The 24,614-nt window shown below is 25.7% G+C and overlaps 1 non-coding gene across 1 annotated transcript; it reads right to left on the minus strand.

Moving 5' to 3' along the window:
- Window positions 1-21,676: 21,676 nt before the first annotated feature.
- Window positions 21,677-21,839, minus strand: LOC145845273 (U1 spliceosomal RNA). Its single transcript, XR_014370318.1, has one exon. It is a non-coding gene; the product is annotated as a U1 spliceosomal RNA (small nuclear RNA).
- Between the last annotated feature and the right edge of the window lie 2,775 nt (window positions 21,840-24,614).

Here is a 24,614-nt window from a genome sequence, read left to right on the forward strand (position 1 = left end):
AACTAGAATAATTACCAAAAAACAGCCATTATAGTAAGTATATTTGGTACCTCTCGTATCTTTACGATCTCTCGTATCTTTACTCACTTTTTCTGTGGACACAATGAGCGTAAATAAGCGAGAGGTTACTGAATTTGCTTTTTAAATAAAGTAAATTTACATGTAATAAAGCACTCAATCCGTAAGAGTATTCACTTTACTAGCGAAAACACTAAAACTAAATGGTCATTAGTTTATCAAATAGATCAAGTACTTTCATTAGCTTAATGGCATAAGTATTAATTAGTAGATATAATGGAAAATAACGTTTGTATTGTACAGGCCAAAAATTAAAATGTTAAGCAAATGTAAAGTGTGTTGTTAAAAAGTATAAAAAAAGATAACTTGTTACGTCATGACATAATGACGTCAAGATGACTTTAATTTAAACGAGAATTTGAGCAGCAGTCTTGAAAAAATATCAACAAGTTTATGTTCTTAAGGAGCCTTAATGTAATTTTGTGATATTGAGACGAGTGAGTTATGCGGTTTTTCTATTATCGTTTGAGTTATAATTAACTTTTGTAATGGTCCTGCTAACTAACTTACTTTCCGATGTACTTTTTCGCTCATGATTGACAAATTTCATTTTTGAGTTTAATTTCGTAATCAGAGCTAATCCAGGTGTGATTTGTAGTATTGTAGAACTAATTGTCTCATATTTTTTTACAAAAAGTGTAGCACCTTGGAACACAGAGGTGAAACGTTGCTCTAACCACGACTTTTTTGAGCTTCGAATTACTTCAAAATCTTGAAACAGAAGTTCATATTAGGGATTCTCAACTCCAATGCTTGTTTTTTCCTAAAGCCTTGTACCTACATATGTTTTCAAGACCGGGTGTTCTAGGGTACATCAATTGGTTCCATCAATTGGTTCTAATCGTTTTTTGCTGTGCTGAAAAGTTTTTATACAGCTAAAAGCCATGATCTAATTTAAGTAGAATTAAGTAATAAATAGAATAAACTTTTTACTTCTTCACGGACGTTCGAATGGTTTCAATTTTTAAGTTTTTCTATTATCGACTCATGACAGTTTCCATATTGTATCCATTGATAATTAAAATTATAGAAGTTCCATTTTAGTTATTTTTTATACTTATTTATTTTATCTAATATCTGTTAAAACAACAAATTGAATAATTTAATTAATTTAAGTTGATTGAGATGTAAAAATATATGTTAAACGATGCATAAAAATTTACATTTAAAAAGTTATCGTGTTTTTATCCATTAGCTTATATTAAAATATTTGTGTTCTAATTTACATTGTTCAGTTTATTGTTAACAACACACGAATCCACAATTAATGCTGCAGCAGGAAACTCTTTTCCTTCAGTCCAAGTATCGGTGTCAAGATTGTAGATTTCCACAGATTTTATACTTTGATTTAGACTAACACTTCCACCGATCACATACACGAGGTTTCCAACTCTGCAGCAACCGAAATTGTACCGAGCATTTCTCATTGGAGTCATCATAACAAATACTTTTGTTTCCGGTGAATACATCTCAACACTGTTTAGTGCGCCGTTCACGTCAGACCCGCCAAACACAAACATTTTATTGTTATAGACAATAAGTTTGTGATGGCACCTTGCTTGCACCATTTCACTTTGTGAAAGAGTTATGGTTTTTGCAACTGGATCAAAAACCTCTGTTGTATTCAGTATTTTATTACAGTCACGCTCATATCCACCTACAATCCAAACTTTATCAAAAAACTCAACAGCTGAAAAAGACTCTTGTTTTATTCTTATACTCGTCTCACCCCATTTTATGTTGATTGGATCAAACAAAATACTGTTTCCATTAACTGCAAGTAATAACATATGGTCTTGAAATTTGCATGCCGTAAAAAAATCCTTATTAAATGGAAATTTATAACATTGTTTCTCTGGTGACATTGTAGTAAATCCTTCGCTACCAACAACATAACAAATGTTATTCATTTCTAATATATTTAATACTTCGCCCCCCACAGTAATATCAAGTTTACTCCACGTTTTATTTTCTAAGGAAAACTGATAAAAAGCATTATCTTCACTTGAAGCTAAAATTGCTTTAGTTGGTTTCCTCTGGTTGCTAAGTGTTTTGCTACTGATTGACAGGTGACCTGTATTGTTTTAATATTTAAAATTAGTACTTCTCAATTCTTTTTTTTGAAATATATAAAAAAACTAATCTATAAACTATTAAGTTAAGTATTATACGTGAAGATTTATAACTTTTTACAAACTTTTTTAAAACTATAATTTCTTTTAGATACTTTTTAATAAAGAAAGATAAAGTGTCAAATAATTAATGACTTTTTAAATCGTTTCAGTTGTGTAAAATATTAGTTAAACTGAAATTATGTATTTTCAAAATATTAACATTATAGAAAATAGTACATTAAAAATTTTGTTTTAAAACTCATCATTTTTCACCAATGTTTCCAAATTAAGAACAAAAGTTTAATTTGTAAATCTTAAACTATGTTGAAACTTACTGTAAAAACACATAACTATGTTTTATGCAAAAACAATAAACTAACTTGTACTTGGAACATCTACTTCATACGATCTTTCTTCCTCTCTTAAATTTTCTTTTTTATTAAAAGTTGATTCTTCACTATCTGATGAATATTCATCTTTAATCAACTTCATCACAGAAGACAACTTCTTCTTCAACCTCTTTTTTTGTGATTTCAAATCTTTTACTTCCTTATCATGGTTTTTCATTTGTTCGATATCCAATTTTAAACGCAAATTTTCTCGTTTAACAAAATCTCTCTCCTTTAATGATTTCTCTAGATCCTCTTTTAACTTTAAAACTACATTTTCTACCGAACATTTTTCATCTAAAGACTTTTGTAAATCATTTGAAGACTTCCTTAAATCTTCTCTTATTTTTGAGTTTTTGTTTTCAAGAGTCTCAATTCTTTTAGTGAACATTTTTTGCAGGTCTTTTGTGGAATCCTCGTAAACTTTCAAGATCGATTTAGTCTCATCAGACGATCCTTTGTAAGCAAAACCTGCATCTTCATTCAGAGAAGGATACATTTTCTTCACAATGTTGTCTGCGACGACTCTAGTCCTGCACTGAGGACAAGTTGAGTTAGTGTTCAACCACTGCTGAAGACAACTTTTGTGATAAAGGTGCCCGCACGTTAATACGGATATTTCTTCAACGCTGAAATCTATGTTTTCGTGGCAAACAGAACATGATACTGACATTTTAAAAATCTTAAACAAAAATTGTAGTTGTTTTAATGTTTCGTTTTAAATAATCTTAAAATTATTACTTTGATTTTCTTTATAATAACAATCATCATTGTGTGTTTATGAAGTTTTTAAAAATTACAAAAAAAAAAAACAGAAATAAGCATGTTTAAACTACCTAAATTCTGTGTGTATTTTATTCCTAAAAAACTAATACACTAGACACAAAATATAAAAATCAACCTATCTACTACGCTTCTTTGAAATCTACAAGCAATCTTTTTAAACTAAATTTAGTTATAGGTTGTGTGTTTGGCAACTAATTTTAAAGTAAACTTGTGCCGCTATTCAGACATATATTTTAAAAGAATAAGAATTCTTATAAACCACTGTTTTTTGTTTCAAATTAACTTTTTGTAAATGAAATTTAAACTTCTAAAAAACTATTGTTATTATTTTAAATTTAAAACACATTTTGTTATAAACAAACTCAAAATGTACATTTTGGTAATTCAAAATTTTATACGACAATTAAATTTTGTATTAAACTTATAAATTTTCATTTTCTATGTCAAATGTTTTACTTCCATGGTTTTTTTAAATTTTTAAATTAAGATAAAAATAAAAATTTTTCCTGAAATAACTTTAGAGTTTAATTGAGTTCTTATAGTTAAATAAAAGTTATAAGTTTATATTTTTAACTTGTTTAAATAGTGTTAGGCTTAAAATTAAAACTGTTCTACAAGGCTTACTCAAAATAAAATAATAATACTGTTTTAGATCAAGTTTTTATAGCGAAATTAACTTTTTTTTTTCTGAAAAAAAAAACTTTATTGTTAAATTATCAAAGTGAAATTAAAAACTTAAGTTTAGAATTTATGTACATAATGAGTAATATTTAATACACAACACAGTTTTACGATTTATAAACAAATTTTTACTATGAATCTTTCAGGTATAAGGCTAATTTTCATAATTTACCAAAAGTTCTTGGTTTTGACATTGATTTTGGTAAAGGTTTTAATTACATTCTTAAATAAGTATTATTCTTTTGTGTTTTGTTGAAACAAAAAAAAAAGACACTTTTTCTGAACTTTACTAATGATTTTTTAAGTCTGTTTTACGTTGGTCGTTGAATTTTAAGCTTAGATGTGTTGTCTGATGCAAATTATCAAATTTAAAAGAAAAAGTATTGTAAAAATTTTTTGTAACCCTTTACTAACTAAGCTAATATTAAACACCAATCTCTAGCAAATAGTTTTAAACAAGTTTTATTAAAAAAACTTTTTTGAATAAACATTTTATAAATGAAGTATTGTTAAAAGTATCTATTTACTTAAACTAAATTGTTAAAAACTACTCTCATATAACTGATTCTTATTTTTGATAATAAACCAAATAAAAAATCTTTTAAATCACAAACAACTAAAATTTAAATTAAAACTACAAATAAAACTTTTTCTTTGAACTAAGAAACAATTGTTTCAAACGACAACCACATACAAAAATTGACATAGCCAGAGCAACAAAAGATGTTAATAATCAACGAAAAGTATATTTTCGCAATTTAACTTAACAGTAAAAGCAAACTAATAAAAGCTCAAATTCAAAAGACCTGTATAGTACTTCGAGTAATGACTTATGTACAAGTAAAGCAATAAAAAAACTTATTTTGATCAATACTAGTGAATTGAAAAATACGCTATTTATGTTTTTATACTAAATTAAAAAATAAATGATGTGTTATTTTACTCCTTTTTCTTTTCATAATTCAAGTTAATAGTATACGAAGCTGTTTTTAAAAGTTTAATTTTTCAAGTCTAAAAACATTATAAATTCTTAGAAACTTTTGTAATTTTTACTTGCATGAACAATTAAGAAACGTTGTAAGAAGTTTTCTAATACTTAAGATAATTTTTTTTGCCAGTTTCTGTACTACTTTTATAAAACTTTTTAAAAACACAAATAAAGGTATATAAAATATTTAACTTATGAATAAAAATTTAGGTAAAAGTATATGCTTAAAAACTTTTACTCATTAGTTGTAAAGTTTAACCAACAAACAAAAAATTATTAAAAATAAACAATTATTAACTTAAACAATAAAGTTATCACGTATCTGCAATTCTTTTTAAATTTCAAAGTCTTAACATTTAGTTGTATTTTTAGTTTTTTAGCTATAGCATAAAGTTATATTTTGTTTTATGATGCAGACTTTTGCTTAAATAAATAAATTAAAATAAATATTACGGTTTATTTTTGAAGATAGGCCCTTAACAAGTTTGGAAACTTCGGATTTTTAAGTTATTGACGATCACTTATATTATTTTTTTAAGGTGTTTCGTGTATACATTTATATATTTCTTTCAACAAAATAAATACAGATAATGAAAGACACACTTTTTAATTAACTTTATTTTTAGTCCTTTTCTTATCATGTTAGTTTACAAAGTATTTTGTCACTCTAACAATCTATAGTGTGCTTGAATCGAACTTTTTGAAATGCTAAAAGTTACGCTTTTGTACTAAAAATTGCCAAATTGTGTAAACATTAGGATGACGTGTCTAAAGAATTATATTTTATGTTTAAACAAATTTTACAATTGTTTTTAGATTATAATTAAAATAGAGATAGTAAAAACTAACTAATTTGATTTAAAAAAAATTAGTGCTTCTGCCTGTAGAAATACATTTTATATCAATGCGTTGTTTCTACTATTTGTTGCGTTACTATGTAAAAAAATTAAAGCAGTTCAATAATGTGGCTAATAAGCTGCCGTTATTCAGCTGCAATAGTATTGCTTGTACAAACTTTATTAGCCTCGTACTACTGGAAACTCTCTTTTAGTTTTTCAAGTTTTTTCAAAGCACAAATTTTAATGCAAACTTCATTTAAAAGATTATATAAATGAATGTAAAAAATATTTCTTTTGTTGTCTTTCTAATAAAATAAGTAATTGAAAGACTTTTAAAAATGTTCACATTTTTTTTATTTCAAAGTTATCTTAATATTTTACGTTTATTTAAAGAAATATTTGAAATAATTTTCATTTTGTATATGCATTCTTTTTTAAAACAAATGCTAATAAACAACTTGTTCCGAAACATTCGAAAACAACAATCTTAATTTTTTTTTTTTAAACTTAAAACGCGGTATAGAGCAGTTAAGGTTTCTATGAAAATAAGTTTTCTAAGCAAAATACAATAATTCAAATATAAAACTGAGAGAAGCTGATCACAGAAATAAAATTCTCTCAAATAAACTGGGTCCGTATCCGATCTTAGATCCGGTAGAGCCCTAGTTCTATCCTACCATATTAACACTTGGTTTGATTTTCTAGGGCCATAATATTTTAAATAACTTTGATGATCAATAAAAATAATATTTTGAATCAAACTTGTGATAAATATGTGATAATAAGATACTTGTATTTGCTAATTGTTGTTTTAGAGCCTTAATGTTAGTTTAACTTGCAAAACCTATTTTTGTTGTTTTTAAAAAGTACAACTTTTTAGCTAAAATCTACATTGCAGGCAGCAAATTTCGCGGTTTGCTGACCCTGTATTAGGCGAAACAAAGTGTGCTTAAATACTAAAAAAAAACTTAGTTTAAAAAACAGTTTTTAGTTTATTGATACTTGAGACTTAAGATATTCAAATAAAATTATGTCACAATTCTTAATCTGCTTAAATTGAAAGTAGGAGCTTAGATTGAACTGAATTATTACAAGTATACAAAAAAAAGTTTATTAAGGTTTTTCTTAAAAATTTCATTACAACGTTGGTGTAAAGTTGTTATTTTTAATTGATATCTACTTAAAAAGAAAACAGATAATAAACAATATCAAAAAATATCGTACACATTTATTTTTAATTTTTATTAAAATGTTGTTTATTAAAAAAAAAAAGTAAATGAAGTTTTTTATACTTTTTAAAACAGCTTAGAAGTTATTTTCCCGCCGTCACGGATGAAAATCGTGATTTTATCGATGGTCGGAGGACAAGACTCCGTTCCGACACTACTCACGTTTTCACCACTGACGGCGCTCGCCACCCGCAACAAAGATCAATTCGCAACGAGCTGAACACGTGCGGTGAACTTTATTAGTTCTTGCGCAATATGAACGATGATAAGATTTTTTATCATGACAAACAGCTGAAAAAAATATGATTTAGATCAAAAGAGGGCGCCTCGCCGTTTAATATTTAAACTTTTAAATTACAATACAGCATACTGTTCAACAAAGCCTTTATAATATTGGTATTCATCTTAATCTTTTTGAGAAGTATACAAAAAATATGTTTTTTTGTTTTATAAACAGTAAACATGTTTATAAAATAGATATATGTGTCAAATAAGACTTTAGTTTTTCAAATAAAAGGTAATCAGAATTTTTTTTGGTTCAGGTTGATTTTATTCTATTAGTTCGACGTTTTATTGATAACTCAGTTTAAAAATTAAGTAAGTCAGTAAAAGTTTTCATCTAATAAATAAAAGAAAGTAAGTTTATTGAATAAAAACAAAAATGTGCTTAAACAAATTTTGGTCCAAGAAACTGGGTGCACAAAAAGACTTCTCGGTCATCGAGTCGCACACCCGATTTAAATCAAAAACGTAAGAAGCTTAAAAAATGAAAAAGAATAAATACTTCACAGTCAAAATTCAAACTCTAAAACAAAAAACTCTATGAAACTATGAAAAATGAGACTATGAAACTTTAAATTTTTGACTTTACAATGTACTTTATCTATACTATTTATTCGGCTAAAAATTATTATAAGTATAAACTTATTACTATAAGTATAAAATTATTAGGCTAAAAAATTTATTTACTAAAAAATACAGGCATTACCATTCTCTACGTGAATTTAAAAATGACTTAGAAACTACTTTAAAATGCTTCCGTTTTATGTAAGAAAACAAAATTGACAAAACTTTTAGTATTTCTAACAAGGTATACATAATGTATATACGCACGTATTTTTTGGTGCTAAAACCAAACAAAAGAACAAAAAAGTTAGAATAAGGAAATAAATTGTTTAATTAGAAAATTTACTTACCTTAGTATAATTGCTTGTGCTTAATTGTTTTGTTTTTAAATGTTGAGTATAAGAATGTAGTCAACTAAATACCATAACAACACGTGAATATTTTTTTTCAAAAGTAAAATACCGTTAAAACAATAAGCTAATAATAAGCAAAACAGAAAGTAACAAAGTATGTAAATTAAATAAAAAATTGCGACCAAAAAGGGTACACTCGCATGTTTAACTAAACATTTGTAAACGTTTCTACGTCATACGTTTCTGGTTGGCTACACATACACTTAAAAATCTATTAATGCTTGCACAGTCAGTCCACAAGAAAATACAACCGCCAGGATTCGAACTTCGGTTTCATGATTGGCAGTCGGAAATTGACAGCTGGTTATATCGTACAAAGTTTCAATTGTAATTTTCATAAACAAAGTTTCTGCTTATTTCAGATTGAACGTCGACTTTCATATCTTCGATGGATATTTTGTTCAAAAATTGTTCCAAGTTTCCAATGTTGTCATTACTTCTGTCACACTAAAATTTTGAGGCCAAGCCTTCAAAAATACTTATTTACAAAATAAAATTAGTATTTTATTAAATTTTACTATATTTTAAAGAAATCTAAAATGATTAACAATAATGAAACCAAAGTTTTATTATATACTTTTATAAAACTTTATCAAATATTCATGCATTTCATAATTTTATAGTTTTAATAGTTTTATTTTATTACATAAAAAAAGTAATATTTAGTTGTTTAGATAACAAGCATTATATTAAGAAATGTTTATATAGTAAATATACCTAACACAATATCTTTCAATTTTTTTATTTCGATTTCACAAACTTAAAGTTTTTCTTCCTGACTTATTACTTGTTTATGTAATTTTTCAACAAGTGAGTCACTATTATTTACATTAGAGTTAGTAATAACACTGTTATAACTTGCTATAATACTATGATTATTAAAATTTCCTTCAATTTTGACATTAATGCTGTTATTACGTTTTATTCGAATTGATAATTCCTAAAAAAAGTAAAGAAAGTCATCAAATTTTGTGGAAAGACTTCTAAAATTTTTCACAAAGTTGTTTATTGGTACAATCATGTCATCATTAGAACCTAAAACCGACAAACTTTTTTTTTATGATACAAGAAAAACGTTTTAAACATTAAAAAAGGTTAAGAGTCGCAACGTAAGTTTTGAGATGCGATATATAAAACACAAAAGTTAAAATGTTTCATTTATTTTCAATAACCAAGACAATAAACTTAAGTGAGTAAATTTCTAATGTCTGCAACATTAATTAAATTAGCCAACGATATTCAACTAATGAATTTATAATTGGTAACTTAAAGTTTTGTTTAAATTTGTTTAGCTAACTAAAGTAGTAAACCTAATTTTTTCATTCATAAAATATTCTAATTCCATACTACAAAAGTCATCTTTATTTTTAATTTTTTTTTTAAATCTTAAAACGTCTAACTTTTATTTTTATTTGACTTTGTTTTAATTTTTCTTTAATTAGAACTTATGTTTTTAAATTTCGATGTTTTTCGTCTTCTACGGTGTTTTGTTCTTATAAACATGCTCTAACCCTAATATCTGCAATTTAAAGTTAGAAGATCAGCAAAAAATTAAAGTTTTATATAATTAGACTTATATTAAAACAGAAAAACAAACAGCTACTTTTAATTTTATTACCTTTAGTGCAACTTTAAAAGTAGTCATTTTGCTAAAGTTTTTATTTTTTATATTTATAAAGTTATCATTTTGAGTAATTGTTAACTTGGTAAAAAATTATAAGTATAGATTTAATTTGAGTTTAAGCAGAATATAAGAAGTTTTACTTGTTTTAAACTTATATATTTTAGTTAACCTACCTCTTCAGATTCAGATTCGAGATTTGTCAAAGTATTTTCGAACAAGGGCAAATTTCTGACGTCTGTTAAAAATATCAGGTCTTAAAGTTTAAAGTATTAAAAATATTTTTATCCGAGTATAAGTTACAACTAAAAATTAGTTAGTAGATTAGAAATATAACAAGAAACCAAAAAAAAAATATTTTTGAATATTTTACAAACATTAAACTAATTTATATTGAAAGATTAAAAAAAACATTAGTCGATTTAAAAACTAAAAGTATGTGTGTATAACTTTAAACTTCCTAATACTGTTTGTATGGAAATTCGTTTTTAAGGTTTAAAAACTAGTTATTACTTTAATCAGAGTACTTTGTCTTACTTGGTTGTAGTGGTATAGTAGAGGAGAGATAAGAAAATTGCACAGATAAAGAATCTGTTGAATCTTCTGCATCAGGGGAAATGTTTCCAGGCATATTTGGTATACCTGGAGGTAGTATATTTTCAGGCATGTTTGGTATACCTCGAGGTATAGGAATGTTTTCAGGTATGTTTGGTATGCCTGGAGGTATAGGATTGTTTTCAGGTATGTTTAGTATGCCTGGAGGTATAGGAATGTTTTCAGGCATGTTTGGTATGCTTGGTGGTAGTGAAATAGTTTCAGGAATGTTTGGTTCGTGATGAAGTAGCAGTGTGTTATCAACTATGAGTGGCTTCTCTTGAACTGGCATAGGTGTCGTTTACAAACCTATAATTTGATTTTTATCTGTTTCTGTAAAATTAACAACAAACTAGTTGACTACATTTTTATAAATGCTCGGGTTGACTACTTAAAGTTAAAAATAACTCGCTAAAACCTTGTATCAATTTTTCGTATTGCATATCGTTACATTCATGGTTTCTATTCCCGGTTTTTAAAAATTTATCACTTGTAAGCGAGTTTATTTGGCAGCTTTTGTCTACAAAAAAACTTCAAAGTTAAACAAATAAAAAAATATATAAACTATTACTTAGAGTTTTTTAACCTGTAATTTAAAAATTTTAAAAGTATAAGTGTTTAAAACTAATGTACTTTTTTTTCATCTTATTTTTAACGATTTAGTTAATCGGTTGTTAACCCGTGGGGGTAAATTCCCTCGTTTTAGGGGGTGATTTTTTATTATTACAAGTTATGTAAGTTAATATTTTTTAGTTGTCTTTTTAATTTCTAATTTATTATTAAACTTTAGTTTTTTTCAAACTAAATAAACTCTTTAAATTTTAAGATTGTTTATGTTTAATAAGCATAAACTTCAAAAAGTCAAGTCTTTTTCTAAAAATTAAACACTATTTAGTTTATTGGAAGTAAATTTGGTAGTAGCCTTAAAAAAAAGGTTAAAACATGAAAAAAGGTTAGTACCGCTGATTTAGTTAAACGCAGATTAAAAACCTGATCAAAAGGTAAACATTATGTTATTTTATTAACATAAACAAGCAGTGTTCGTACCTTTTATTTTAACCATATACCCCTCATTTTTACTTTCATTTGCATCCTCTTTTGCTTCTGGCTGCTTCAGTTGATTTGTTTGAGGTTTGTACGAATATTGTAAGCAAAACATTACAAGTGCTTAGGTTTGAGACTGCATTACATTAACAACGTGCTTAGTTTGATAGTCTTGTTTGAAAAATAAGTTTGTTAATTGTTTAAAATAGATTAAAAACTAATAGTGTCTAGTTATAACTTTTGTTTTACTATGATCTTTATTTGAAGTTTATTGTCAAAAAGAAAACTAAGAGTATTAGAAATTAAAAAAGAAGTCACTTAAACAAAAACCAAGCAATAAAGAAGTAAATGTAACAGTCTATAAAGCACAAAAAATATATAGCACCGTTTTACAACAAAATTAAAAGAAGTATACTTATTTATGTAAGAGTTAAGAATTTAAAACAATACGAACATAACATTTATACAAAAATATCTTAAAATTTTTTATTTTCCTTAATTTTTCGAAGTATAAAACTATTTTATATTAAAATGTTCTAAAGTCAGTAGTTTTAATACATTTACTTGTATAAATCAAGTTAATATTTTTTATAATTCTTATCTTTACACTTAATTTTTTTCAATAAGTAGCACTTTTAAAATTGTTAAAAATATAAAACTCGATACTTAAATAATTTTAAATAAAATAGCTGAGATATGTTTAAAAATAATGAAATACTTACTAGCGTGTGTTAAAATTTCTAGACAAATGTTTTTTTCTAAAGCAATAAGTTTTACAAACCTTTTGTTTATTTAAAACCAATTAAAATAAATGAAGTTTTTCAACTCACTAAAACATAGTTTTTAGAGTTTACACCAGAAAAGACTAAAATATAACTTTATTAATTCTAAAATTTTTTTTTTTTGAAAATTATTAACGTAAATAACAATCGATAAAGGTTCAACAAATAAGTTACTGCTTAATATACACACATTTTGTACAGTGACAACAATTAAGCTTTTAATTTCATTTAAGTTTTCACTACTTATTTATGTTGTAAGCTTACTCTTTTAAATAAATGTTTTATGTAATAACAACAGCTATCCTTAAAAAAATTAAGACGTAAGAACTATGTTTCACTATGTTATATATATTTAAATTATTTTGTAGTTTGTTGTCAAGAAGAAAACTTAGAGTACTAGACATAAAAAGAAAAGCCAACATTGATTTGGAACCTGACTTCGAAACACGCCCAGCAAAATGTTTAAAAGGTGTAAAGTTTACTGTGTTAATAACAACAAATATAAACTTCATAAGACTCCGTAGAACTGTGCTGATGAAATTACTTAGTTTATAAGCATAATGTGAAACTTACATTATTTTCGATTTTAAAATATAAAATTAATAGAACTCTGTATACGGTTCATTGTTTTTAAATAAACTTGCATATAAGACTGTAATTTGAGCATACTTAGAACAACTAATCAAATTAATCAATAATTGAAACTTAGTATAATAAGATATTCTAAAAAGTTCGTAATAGATTATATACCAAGTAAGTTTTCCAAGTTTTAGTTGTTAAGGAGTATTTATCTGCAGATTGTACAAGCTGGTTATTATTATCTATACCTCCAAGAACATATACTGCTCCTCTGCAGTCTAACAACGACTTTATTTGAGTTTTAAGTCACTTAAAAGGCTTGAAACGAAAGTTTATATCAGAGATTCTCAACTTTAATGCTTATTTTTTCCTAAAGCCTTGTACCTACAGATGTTTTCAAGACCGGGTATTCTTAGGTACGTTAATTGGTTCTAATCGTTTTGTGCTGTGCTAAAAGTTTGTATACAGCCAATAGCCATGATTCCTAAACGAACTACTACACTAGAGACAAAAAAAATATCTACTACTCTTATTTGAAATCTACAATTAATTATTTTTAAACTAAATTTAGTTATAGGGTGTGTGTGTGGCAACTAGTTTCAATGTAAACAAGTGCACCTATACACAAATGTATTTTAAAAATAGTTTTTTTTTATACACCACTGTTTTTTGTTACAAACTAGCTTTTTGTAATTAAAAGTTAGACTTTTAAAAAACTATTGTTATAATTTTTACTTTAAAACACACTTTGTTTTAAACAAACTTAAAAGATACATTTTGGTAATTCAAAGTTTTATACGGCAACCAATTTCGTAATCAATATATAAGTTTTAATTTTTTCTTACGTTTATTACTTGTATGATTTTTGTAATTTTTAAAATAAAGATGAGTACAAAAATACTTTCTGAATTAACTTTAAATTAAATCTTTATATTAAAATAGGATTATTTTTTTCCATTCTTTTAATAGTGTTTTGCACAAAATTAAAAGCTGTTTTATAAAGGAATACTCAAAATAAAATGATAATATTGTTTTAAATATAGTTTTAATAGAAAAAACTATAAATTTCTGTGTAAAAAATATACTTCTTTATTGACTTATCACAGTGAAATTTATATATTTAAGTTTCGAAACTGTATAAAAAGTAAGATTTCTTACACAATACAGTTTTACAATTTATAAAAAAAATTTAAGTATAAATCTTTTAGATATAAGGCTCTAAGCTTCATTATTTATTAAAAGTTTCGGGTTTTAACATTAATAAAGGTAACTTTTCAATTTTTCAATTGCTTTTGTGTTTTCTTAAAAAAAACACTTTTCCAAACTTTACAGTATTTTAAGTCAGTTTTATGTTCATTGTTATTAGTTGAATATTTAAGCAAAAATGTGTTATTTGGTACAAATTATTAAATTTTAAAGAAACAGCATTGTAAAAATTTACTGTAACCCATTAATAATAAAACTAATGTTTTTAAATAAACAATCTTAAGCAAGTTGTTTAAAACAAACATACTGAATTTTTTTTAAATAAATATTTTATAAATGAAGTATTAATAAAAGTATCTATTTTCTAAAATTAATTTGTTAAATACTACTTTCAAAAACTAATTCTTATTTTTGATGATTAATCAAATAAAAAAACTTTTTAAAACATATGTAACTATAATTTCAATTAAAGTTACAAATAAAGCTACTTTTTTTTGAACTAAGAAACAATTATTTTAAACCAACAATCAAATATAAAAATAAACATAGCGAAAGCAGCAAAATATGTTAATAATCAACTAAAAGTTTTTTTTCTCAGTTTAACTTAACAGATAAAGCAAACAAATAAAAGTTCAAGCTCAAAAACCTGAATTGTATATTAAGTAATGACTTATGTATAAATAAAGCAATAAAAAAAAAGTATTAATAAACTGAAAAATACGTTATTTGTTATAAAATAATATTAACTCAACTTATTATAATTTAAATATAATAAAAAAAACCCGCAAAACACATATAGCTAAGTAATTTATTTCAAAAACTACATAAAATGGTTGTTAAACTATTATACTTTTTATTGCTTCATATATTTGACAACAACCTGTTAAACACTATTATACATTTGCAAAAAAATTTCATCGTTAATAATTGTTCTTTTATTAAAAGAAACAAAACTATTATGATTAGTTATTGAAAAGTGCTCATCACAACTGAGTAGGTTTTCATTGGTGTTTTTAAGTTTCTTTTTTGAAATACTTCTACTTTGGTTGCTGTTAACATGAAATTCTTTTTCACTTTGCAAACTAGGTTTACTCATAGCTTTAAATTTATAGTGCTTGAAAAAGTCAAGGAGTTTTAAATTATAAAAGTTTTAAATATTAATATATCTAAAATTTTGTGTTTAAATTGCAATTTTATTTACTTACGCATAATTGAGTTGTTTTGAAATATTAAATTTATGATGCACAGTTACGTTTAAAAGATAAGTAAAACTATTCAAGATGTAAAACAATTTTGCTTAAAAATATATAAAGATATAAACTTAAACCGTAACAGCATTTACTTTACTAGCGAAAACAGTAAAATTAAATGTTTACTAGTTTATCAAAAATATCAAGTATACTTTAAATAGCTTAATGATAGAAGTATTACTTTAGTTAGTACATACAAAGCAAATAATACTTGTATTGTACAGGCTAAAAGTTAAAATTTAAAGCAAATGTAAATTATGTTGATAAAAGGTATAAAGATAAAAAGTAAAAGATGACTTGTATGTCCACGTCATGGCATAATGACGTCAAGATGACTTTAATTTAAACGAGAATTTGTGCAGCAGTCTAGAAAACACATCAAAAAGTTTATTTTCTTAAGGAGCTGAATTGAGATGAAGGAATTATGCAGTTATTCTACTATAGCTTGAGTTATAATTAACTTTTGTAATGGTCCTACTAACCAACTTACTTGCCGATGTACTTTTTCGCTTATGATTGACGAATTTCATTTTTGAGTTTATTTTTGTAACCAGAGCTAGCCCAGGTGGGGATTAGTAATATGGCAGAATTGTCTCATATTTTTTTACAAAAAGTGTAGCACCTTGGAACACAGAGGTGAAAGGTTGCTCTAACAACAGCCTTATTTTGAGTTTTGAATCACTTTGAAGGCTTGGAACAAAAGTTCATATCAGGGATTCTCAACTCCAATGCTTGTTTTTTCCTAAGGCTTTGTACCTACAAATGTTTTCATCGTTTTTTCATCCATCTATTGTTCCATCAATTGATTCTAATCATTTTTTGAGTTCTGCTGAAAAAATTGTATATAGCCATTAGCCATAAATTAATTTAAATAGAAATAATTAATAGACCGAATAAACTTTTTACCTCTACTTGAACGTATGATTTTCAATTTTTTTAGCTTTATTTATTATTGACTCATGACAGTTTCCATGATGTATCCATTGATGATTAAAATTGTCGAAGTTCCATTTTAATTTTATACTTGTATGTTTTATCTAATATCTGTTAAAAACAATAAATTAAAGTGATTAATTAATTTAGATGTAAAAACACATGTAAAACAATACATATAAATCTACATTTATAAAGTTTCTGTGTTTTTATCCATTAGCTTATACTAAATTATTTGTAATCTCATTTATATTGTTTAGTTTATGTTAACAGCACACGAATGTACATTTGAATCTGCAACAGGAAACTCTTTTCCTTCAGTCCAAGTATCAGTGTCAAGGTTGTAGATTTCCACAGATTTTAGAATTTGATCTAGATTATCAATGCCACCGACCACATACACGAGGTTTCCAACTCTGCAGCAACCGAAATTGTACCGAGCCATTCTCATTGGAGTCATCACAACAAATGTTTTTGTTTCCGGTGAATACATCTCAACACTGTTTAGTTTACCGTTGGAGCCAACCCCGCCAAACACAAACATTTTGCTGTTATAAACAATAACGTTGTGCCCCCACCTTGCTTCTACCATTTTAACTTGTGAAAGAGTCATGGTTTTTGCAACTGGATCATAAACTTCTGTTCTGTTCAGTATATTAAAATAACAGCCGTAACCACCTAAAATCCAAACTTTATCAAGAAACTCAACAGCTGAAAATAAAATTCGTCTCGTTCTTATATTCGTCTCACCCCATTTTTTGTTGATTGGATCAAACAAAAAACTTTTTCCTTTATTTGCAAGTAGTAACATATGGTGTTCAAATTTGCATGCCGTTAAAACTTTCTCACCAAATGGAAATTTATAATATTTTTTGTATGGTGACATTGTAGTAAATCCTTCGCTACCAACAACATAACAAATGTTATTAATTTCTAATATATTTAATACTTTGCCCCCCACAATAATATCAAGTTTACTCCACGTTTTGTTTTCTAAGGAAAACTGATAAAAAGTATTACCTTCACTTGAAGCTAAAATTGCTTTTGTTGGTTTCCTCTGGTTGCTAAGTTTTTTGCTACTGATTGACATATGACCTGTATGGTTTTAATATTTAAAATTAGTACTTCTCAATTCTTTTTTTGTTGAAATATAAAACAGGTTTATTCTATAAACTTTTAAGTTAAGTATTATACGTGAAGGTTTTAAACTTTATAAGAAGACTATTTTTTAATATTAATTTCTCTTTAATACATTTTAATAAAGAAAGATAAAGTGTTAAATTATTATTGACTTATTAAACTGTTTCAGTTGTGTATAATATTCTGTTTTTTAGGTATAAACTGAAGTTATGTATCTTAAAATTACTGATATTATAAGAAATAGTATATAGAAAATTTTGTTTTAAAATGTCGTTATAACTAATCATGTTTCACCAAAGTTTCTAAATTAAAAAAAAGTTTAACTACTAAATCTTCAACTATGTTGAATCTCACTGTAAGACCACTATCATAACTATATTTTATGCAAAAATAATAAACTAACTTGTACTTGGAACACCTGCTTCATATGAAACTCCTTCTTCACTTAATTTTTCTTCTCTTTTAGGAGTTGGTTCTTCGCTGGAACTTGAAGAATCTTCATCTTTAATCAACTTCATCACAGAAGACATATAGGTTGTGTGTTTGACAACTAAATTTAATCGAAACATACGCAGCTATACAAACATATGTTTGAAAAGATAAAGTCTTTTTAAACGCCACTATTTTTTTTCGTTCGTTTCAAACTAACTTTTTGTAATTTAAACTTAAACTGTAAAAAAACTACTTTTATAATTTCAATTTCAAAACAAACTTAAAAGCTACATTTTGGTAATTCAAAATTTTATACGACAACCAAATTTTAATAAACTTAAAAATTTTACATTTTTATGTTAAATATTTTACTAGTATGATTTTTGTAGTTTTGAAAAAAAGTTGAAAATAAAAATTGTTTCTGAAATAACTTCGCAATTCAATTGAAATTTTATTTTTAAATAAGTATATTTTTTCACTTTTTTTAATAATTTTATGCCCAAAATTAAAAACTGTTTTATAAAGGCTTACTTAAAATAATGTGAAAACGTTATTTTAGATTAAGTTTTTATAAAGAAATTAACTTTATATTTTCTTTAAAAAAATTACTTCTTTATTTAAATCTCACAGTGAAATTTATAAGTTTAAGTTTAGAAATATTATTAAAAATAATATTTCATAAACAGCACGGTTTATGATTTATAAACAAAATTTAAGTATAAATCTTTTAGATATAAGGCTTAAGCTTCATTATTTACTAAAAGTTTTGGGTTTTACATTGAATTAAATAAATTTTTCAATTACATCCTTAAATAAGTATCTTTCTTTTGTGCTTTTTATAATAAAAAAGACACCTTTTTAAAATTTACAAACGCTATTTTAAGTCAGTTATATGTTCATTGTTAGTTGTTGAATATTTAAGTTGAATATTTGTTGGTTGTTTAAACTAATGTTTTTAAATAAACAGTCTAAGCACACTGTTTAAAATAAGTTTGCTAAAATTGTTTTTAAATGAACATTTTATAAATGAAGTCTTGATAAAAGTATCTGTTTTCTTAAACTAAACTATTAAAAACTACTCTGATAAAACTGATTCTTATTTTTAATATTAAACCAAATAAAAAATCTTTTAAATCACATATAACTAAAGTTTAAAATAAAACAACAATTAAAGCTTTTTTTGAACTAAGAAACAATTGCTTTCAACCAACAATCACATATAAACATAAACATAGCGAAAGCAGCAAAAGATGTTAATAATCAACTAAAAGTTTATTTTCTCAATTTAATTTAACAGATAAAGCAAACAAATAAAAGCTCAAGTTCAAAAACCTGAACATGTAATGACTAATGTACAAATAAAGCAATATTCAATAAATCAATAAAAAAGCTTATTTTGATCAGAACTAGTGAATTGAAAAATAAGTTATTTATGTTTTTAATGCTGTACTAATACAAATGATGTGCTATTTTATTCCTTCTTCTTGTCATAATTTAAATTATTAGTTTGCGAAGCTATTTTAAAAAGTTTAATTTTTATCAAGTGTACAAACATTTTAAATGCTTAAACACCTTTGTAGATTTTATTAGTGTAAACAATTAAGAAACGTTGTAAGAAGTTTTTTTGATACTTAAGATAATTCTTTTTTTGCCAGTGTGTGACTACTTTTATAAAACTTTTTGAAAAGACAAATAAAGGTGTACAAAATACTTAACTTAAGAACTAAAAAATTTAGGTAAATATTTATACTTAACAACTTTTACTCTTTAGTTGTCAAGTATTACCAACAAAACAAAACTGTGTTAAAAACAAACGACTTCTATATTAAACAATAAAGTTATCACGTATCTGTAGTTTTTCTTTATATTTTAAAACCTTAACACTAAATTTAATTTTTATATTTTTAGCTATAGCATAGAATTTTATTTTGTTTTAAGGAACAGACCTTTGTTCAAATAATTAAATCCGAATAAATAATACGGTTTGTTTTTGAAGATAGACCCTTAGCACATTTGAAAACCTCGGCTTTTTAAATTATTGACAATCAATAACTTTATTTTCTTCATGTGTTTTATATATGAATTTATATAATTCTCAATTAATATAGATAGTTACAGATAATAGAATATAATTTTTTAATCTAGCTTTATGTTTGGTCACTTTCTCGTAGGTTAGTTTACAAAGTGTTTTGTCACTCTAACAATCTTAGGTGTACTGAAATCGAACTTCTTTAAATGCTTAAAGTAACGCTTTTGTAGGAGCTTAGATTGAACTGAACAATTACAAGTATACAAAAAAAAGTTTGTTAAAGTGTTTCTTTAAAATTTTATTTTAATGTTCGTGTAATGTTGTTATTTTTAAATTGATATCTACTTAAAAAAAGGAAACACATAATAAACGATTTCAAAAAATGCCACAGACATTTGTTTATACTTTTTATTGAAATGTTGTTTAGTTAAAAAAAAGAAGTAATTGAAGTTTGCGTAAACTTTTTAAAACAGCTTTAGAAGTTATTTCCCGCTATCACGGATGAAAATTGTAATTTTCTTGATGATTGGAGGACAAGACTCCATCCCGACATTTCTCACGTTGCTACCGCTGGCGGCGCTCGCTACCCGCAACAAGGATCAATTCGCAACGAGCTGAACACATGCGGTGAACTTTGGAAACTCTTGTGCGATTTGAACGATGATGAACTTTTTTCCCTCCTTATTTGCACATTGATTTGGAGGTGTATTAGGAGGCGTCAGTAGTTAATTTAGTTTTCCTCAAACAAGCTTCATTTTCTGCTGTTCCGATGAATTTTTTTATGTCGTTTTACGAGCTCGTTTTACTAGTTCGGTAATTCAAAGTAGTTGTTTGAATTAACCTAATTTACTTATTTACTGGTATACAATTAGTATTTTAAATAGTAAATACCAAGCCTTAAAAAGTATGCATCTAGCTTTGCAAAAATCTGTGCTGCATATAAAATGTTAAGTATGTATAAAATTTTTAAGCAATATTTACTTGTTGATTTTATTAAAATTATTTATATTAAAAAGGTAGCAATATACAATTTAAAAGCAAACATACAAACTGTTTATGCTACTTGAAAAATTTAGAGTAAACTATTAAAAGATGCATATGAACTAAGTAGCTATAATTTTTAATTAAATTATTAAAATAAAAATAATTCCGACATTTGCGGCGTTGGTAAACAATATGAAAACTTTAAATAATATGATAGTAAAAGAAGTGCTTGAACCGGAGAATGTGAATTAAATTAATCACTAAGTTAAAGCTGTTTTCATTTCACTATTGCTATGAAATTTATTAATTGTAAAAAGCGTTTTTAAAGGTAAAACATTTTATAAATTTCGTTACTACCTATTCAGAACTTTTTATCCACTTATAATATACTTCTACAGTTTTAGCTCGTAAAATTAACGATGTTCAAAAAAAATACTTGTTCAAAATTGTGATAATAATAGTTATTTACATTAAATTAAGCCACTTTAAATTCAATTTTACTAGTTTTTAAAATTGTGCTGTATAAATATTATTTCTAAATATTTTCCCTCTATATATAAACAGATTTCAAAAAGATTGCCTTAAATCAACTTTTATAAGAATGACTGCTACAAGAAAGGTTGAAGAACTATAAGAGCCTTTGTTTATAAGATCTAATATTGAATAACATTCTAGTACTACTACTAAGCTCTATTTAAACTGTAAAGTTGATATATAAGCGGGAGGTGCGTAAAAACGCAGTCTCCTTGTGAAAAATTTAGCGACCGAACTGCTCAATATTGAACAATCGCAGAGTCCAGCTTTACCAATGTGCAATGGTGAAGCTTCGCTCTGGGCTAACTGCCTGCGTGATCACAGTTGAGCCATCGCTCAAGACATTTAAATTATATAGAAAAGTGTTACTATTGTATGCTGACTGTTTTGTGATAACTTACTCTAAAAACATTATGTCGTCATAATTAAAAACTGTTAAGAGTATGATTAAGATCGAAAGAGGGCGTCCTGCCTAATTATATTATAATTTTTTTTATCTCAATACAATATACTGTTCTAAAAAACTAATTTTGAGTCTGGTATCATCACGAAAATTTACAAACTTGAACTATAAAAATAAAAAAAGGTACTAAGTTGGGTTTTATATACTGAAAAAATAATCCTTTAAAACAGATATATGCCAGGTAACATTTAAAATTATTTAGACAAATGCTCATAAAATTTGTATTTATTTAAGTTCAGTTTTGATTCGTTTTTTTTTTGTGAGAAAATTTTGTCGATAAATTAATTTAAAAACTAACTAAACTGTAAAAACATATATCTGTTTAAAACAAGTAAGTAGCTTGAAAATGTTATATATACGTTGCACACATAATAACAATTTATTTTAAATTTATGCGTTATACTTACTGTGGATCACTTAGTATTTTATGCTGTTTAAACAACATTTGAAAATTCAAATTTAAAAAAAGTCTGTTTAGTTATGTAAAAACTGACAACAAACTATACCAAAGTACTACAACTTATTTTGTGAAAAACTCAATAGTTTGAAACTTAGTTTTTGTGATTCATAAGTAGACATCACTATGGTTTAACATTCTATTTTGTCGATGTTTTTAGTTGTAATTCATTATCATACAAAAAACATGACTTATGTATATATAAATAAACATCAAGTTGTAGATAAACTAGCACCATTGCTTTTTTATACTAAACTATGTGCATATTTTGATTTTTTTGCTCAAGTTATTAGAACAGATAAGTCATAGTTAGGATATATTCGCTTGTAAGACTGGATCCGGCAAACAGGCTTTAGACTGTTCAAAGCATTTAAAAAAGACAATTTTATTTTGAAATTAAGTATTAAAAAGCTACTTAATATAATATTAAGTGTGTACTTATTCATAAACGGTTTTTTGAAAACTAGTTTTCTGTGTAGAGCAAAAAAACATTTGTAAGTTAGTTTTCTATAGAATTTATAACTTAAAAGTCGTGCATTTTTTCTACTAACTCTTTGAAAATTTTTTGAAATAAAGCTTCTTAAATTAAAAAACTGCACATGTTTGAATAAGGTAGATTAGGAGAGAGCACTGCGAAACACCCGAGTTAGAAATTGATGAGTAATTGCAGAGGTCGGTTCCACCAATGTGGAATGATAAAACCTCGCCTCGAACAAACTGCATACTGCTTGAGTGCGGTTCACGCTCCTTTTCGTTGAGTTCAGTTTACATTTACCTCTCAAAAAAATACGCACGATTTGTTTACAGCAAAAGTGCGTAACTAAACGAGACAACGTAACTAAGCGAGAGGTAGCAAACATATTTGTTATAATGCATGTTTACTATTGATGCATTTAATTGAATACAGTTTGGGAGCTTTCCCAATTTTTTTTTACAAAACTAGTTTTCAATTAATTGTGCTTATATTTAAAAAGTTTTTTGTTAAAAATTGCTTGTGTGTGTACCAGTGGCGTAGCGTGGTATTTTGGTCAGGGGATGCGCAAATTTTTTTCTCAAAAAATCCTCTTAATTAAAACTTTTGTAATTAGCTATAAAAAAACTTTTTATAAGTAATATAATTGAAATAAATTTATTAAGTAAAATGAGTTCGATAACTTTTTTAAAAAATATTTATATATTACAAATATAAACAATTAAATAAAAGTATAAATTTCGTTAGAATTACTTATACTTGCATAAATATAAACTTACTAAATAAAAATTGTTTTTATTACTTACAGTAAACTTTATATCTTTAAAAATTAATATATTCAATAAAACGAAAGTATCTGTTTTATTTACAAAAAAATATCAATCTCTTTAATATACAATACAACAGTGATAACAACACCTCATTGCACATAATTTTAATATAGTTACACAGAAGTTAAAATAGACCAACTTTATAATTGTTATTACAGATTATTAAAACTTTCAAAAATAGTTAAAAGTATACTTTTTAAATTTAATTCATTTGATTGTATTTGTTTAGAATAAAAATAACAAACAAAGTTTATTTCTCATAGGCCGACACGCTTTTTCTTGTATGTTTACAAAAATAAAGTTCTGAAAACTAGCAGTAGTCTTAACAATGTAGCATAAAAAAAAATTGTAAAATTGTTTAATTTTTTATTAAGCATGACGTATCTTTGTAAACTTTTTGTAGAAAAATAATCTTCCATAAGGTTATACTACAGCGGTGCGCTATATTAATTGCGTGCTTTTTGAGTCTAAATTCTTATGAAGTTAATGAACTTATGAAATTTTTCCTTATGGAGTTTTTCATCAACAACGGTGCGCATTTGCAATTACGCACCGAATCAGTAAATTGAGTAATAACATATACTTTACTAACTTGTCACTAATTGGTATTTAAAATTTCGTTTAACTTTTTGAATACTAGATAAACATAGTTAAAAAAAAAGCAAATTAAGCAGAAAAATAAACTATAAAAGATAAAGATATTTCATTCTTTTTTTTACATTTTTCTTTTTTTGGGTGGCACGCATGCGCCAGTGTCCCTCCCCACGCTACGCCCCTGGTGTGTACTAAGTATTGTTTCTACTTTTTTCCTTGCCCACCTCAAATTCGACTTGTCCTGCATGGTACTAAAGAAAGGTCCTCTTTTTCTTTTCCCACACAAGACGAGTTTAAAGGTGGGCAA

The sequence above is a fragment of the Thalia democratica genome, chromosome 9 (genome assembly GCF_965202585.1).
Source record: "Thalia democratica chromosome 9, ktThaDemo2.hap1.1, whole genome shotgun sequence".
Taxonomy (NCBI): domain Eukaryota; kingdom Metazoa; phylum Chordata; class Thaliacea; order Salpida; family Salpidae; genus Thalia; species Thalia democratica.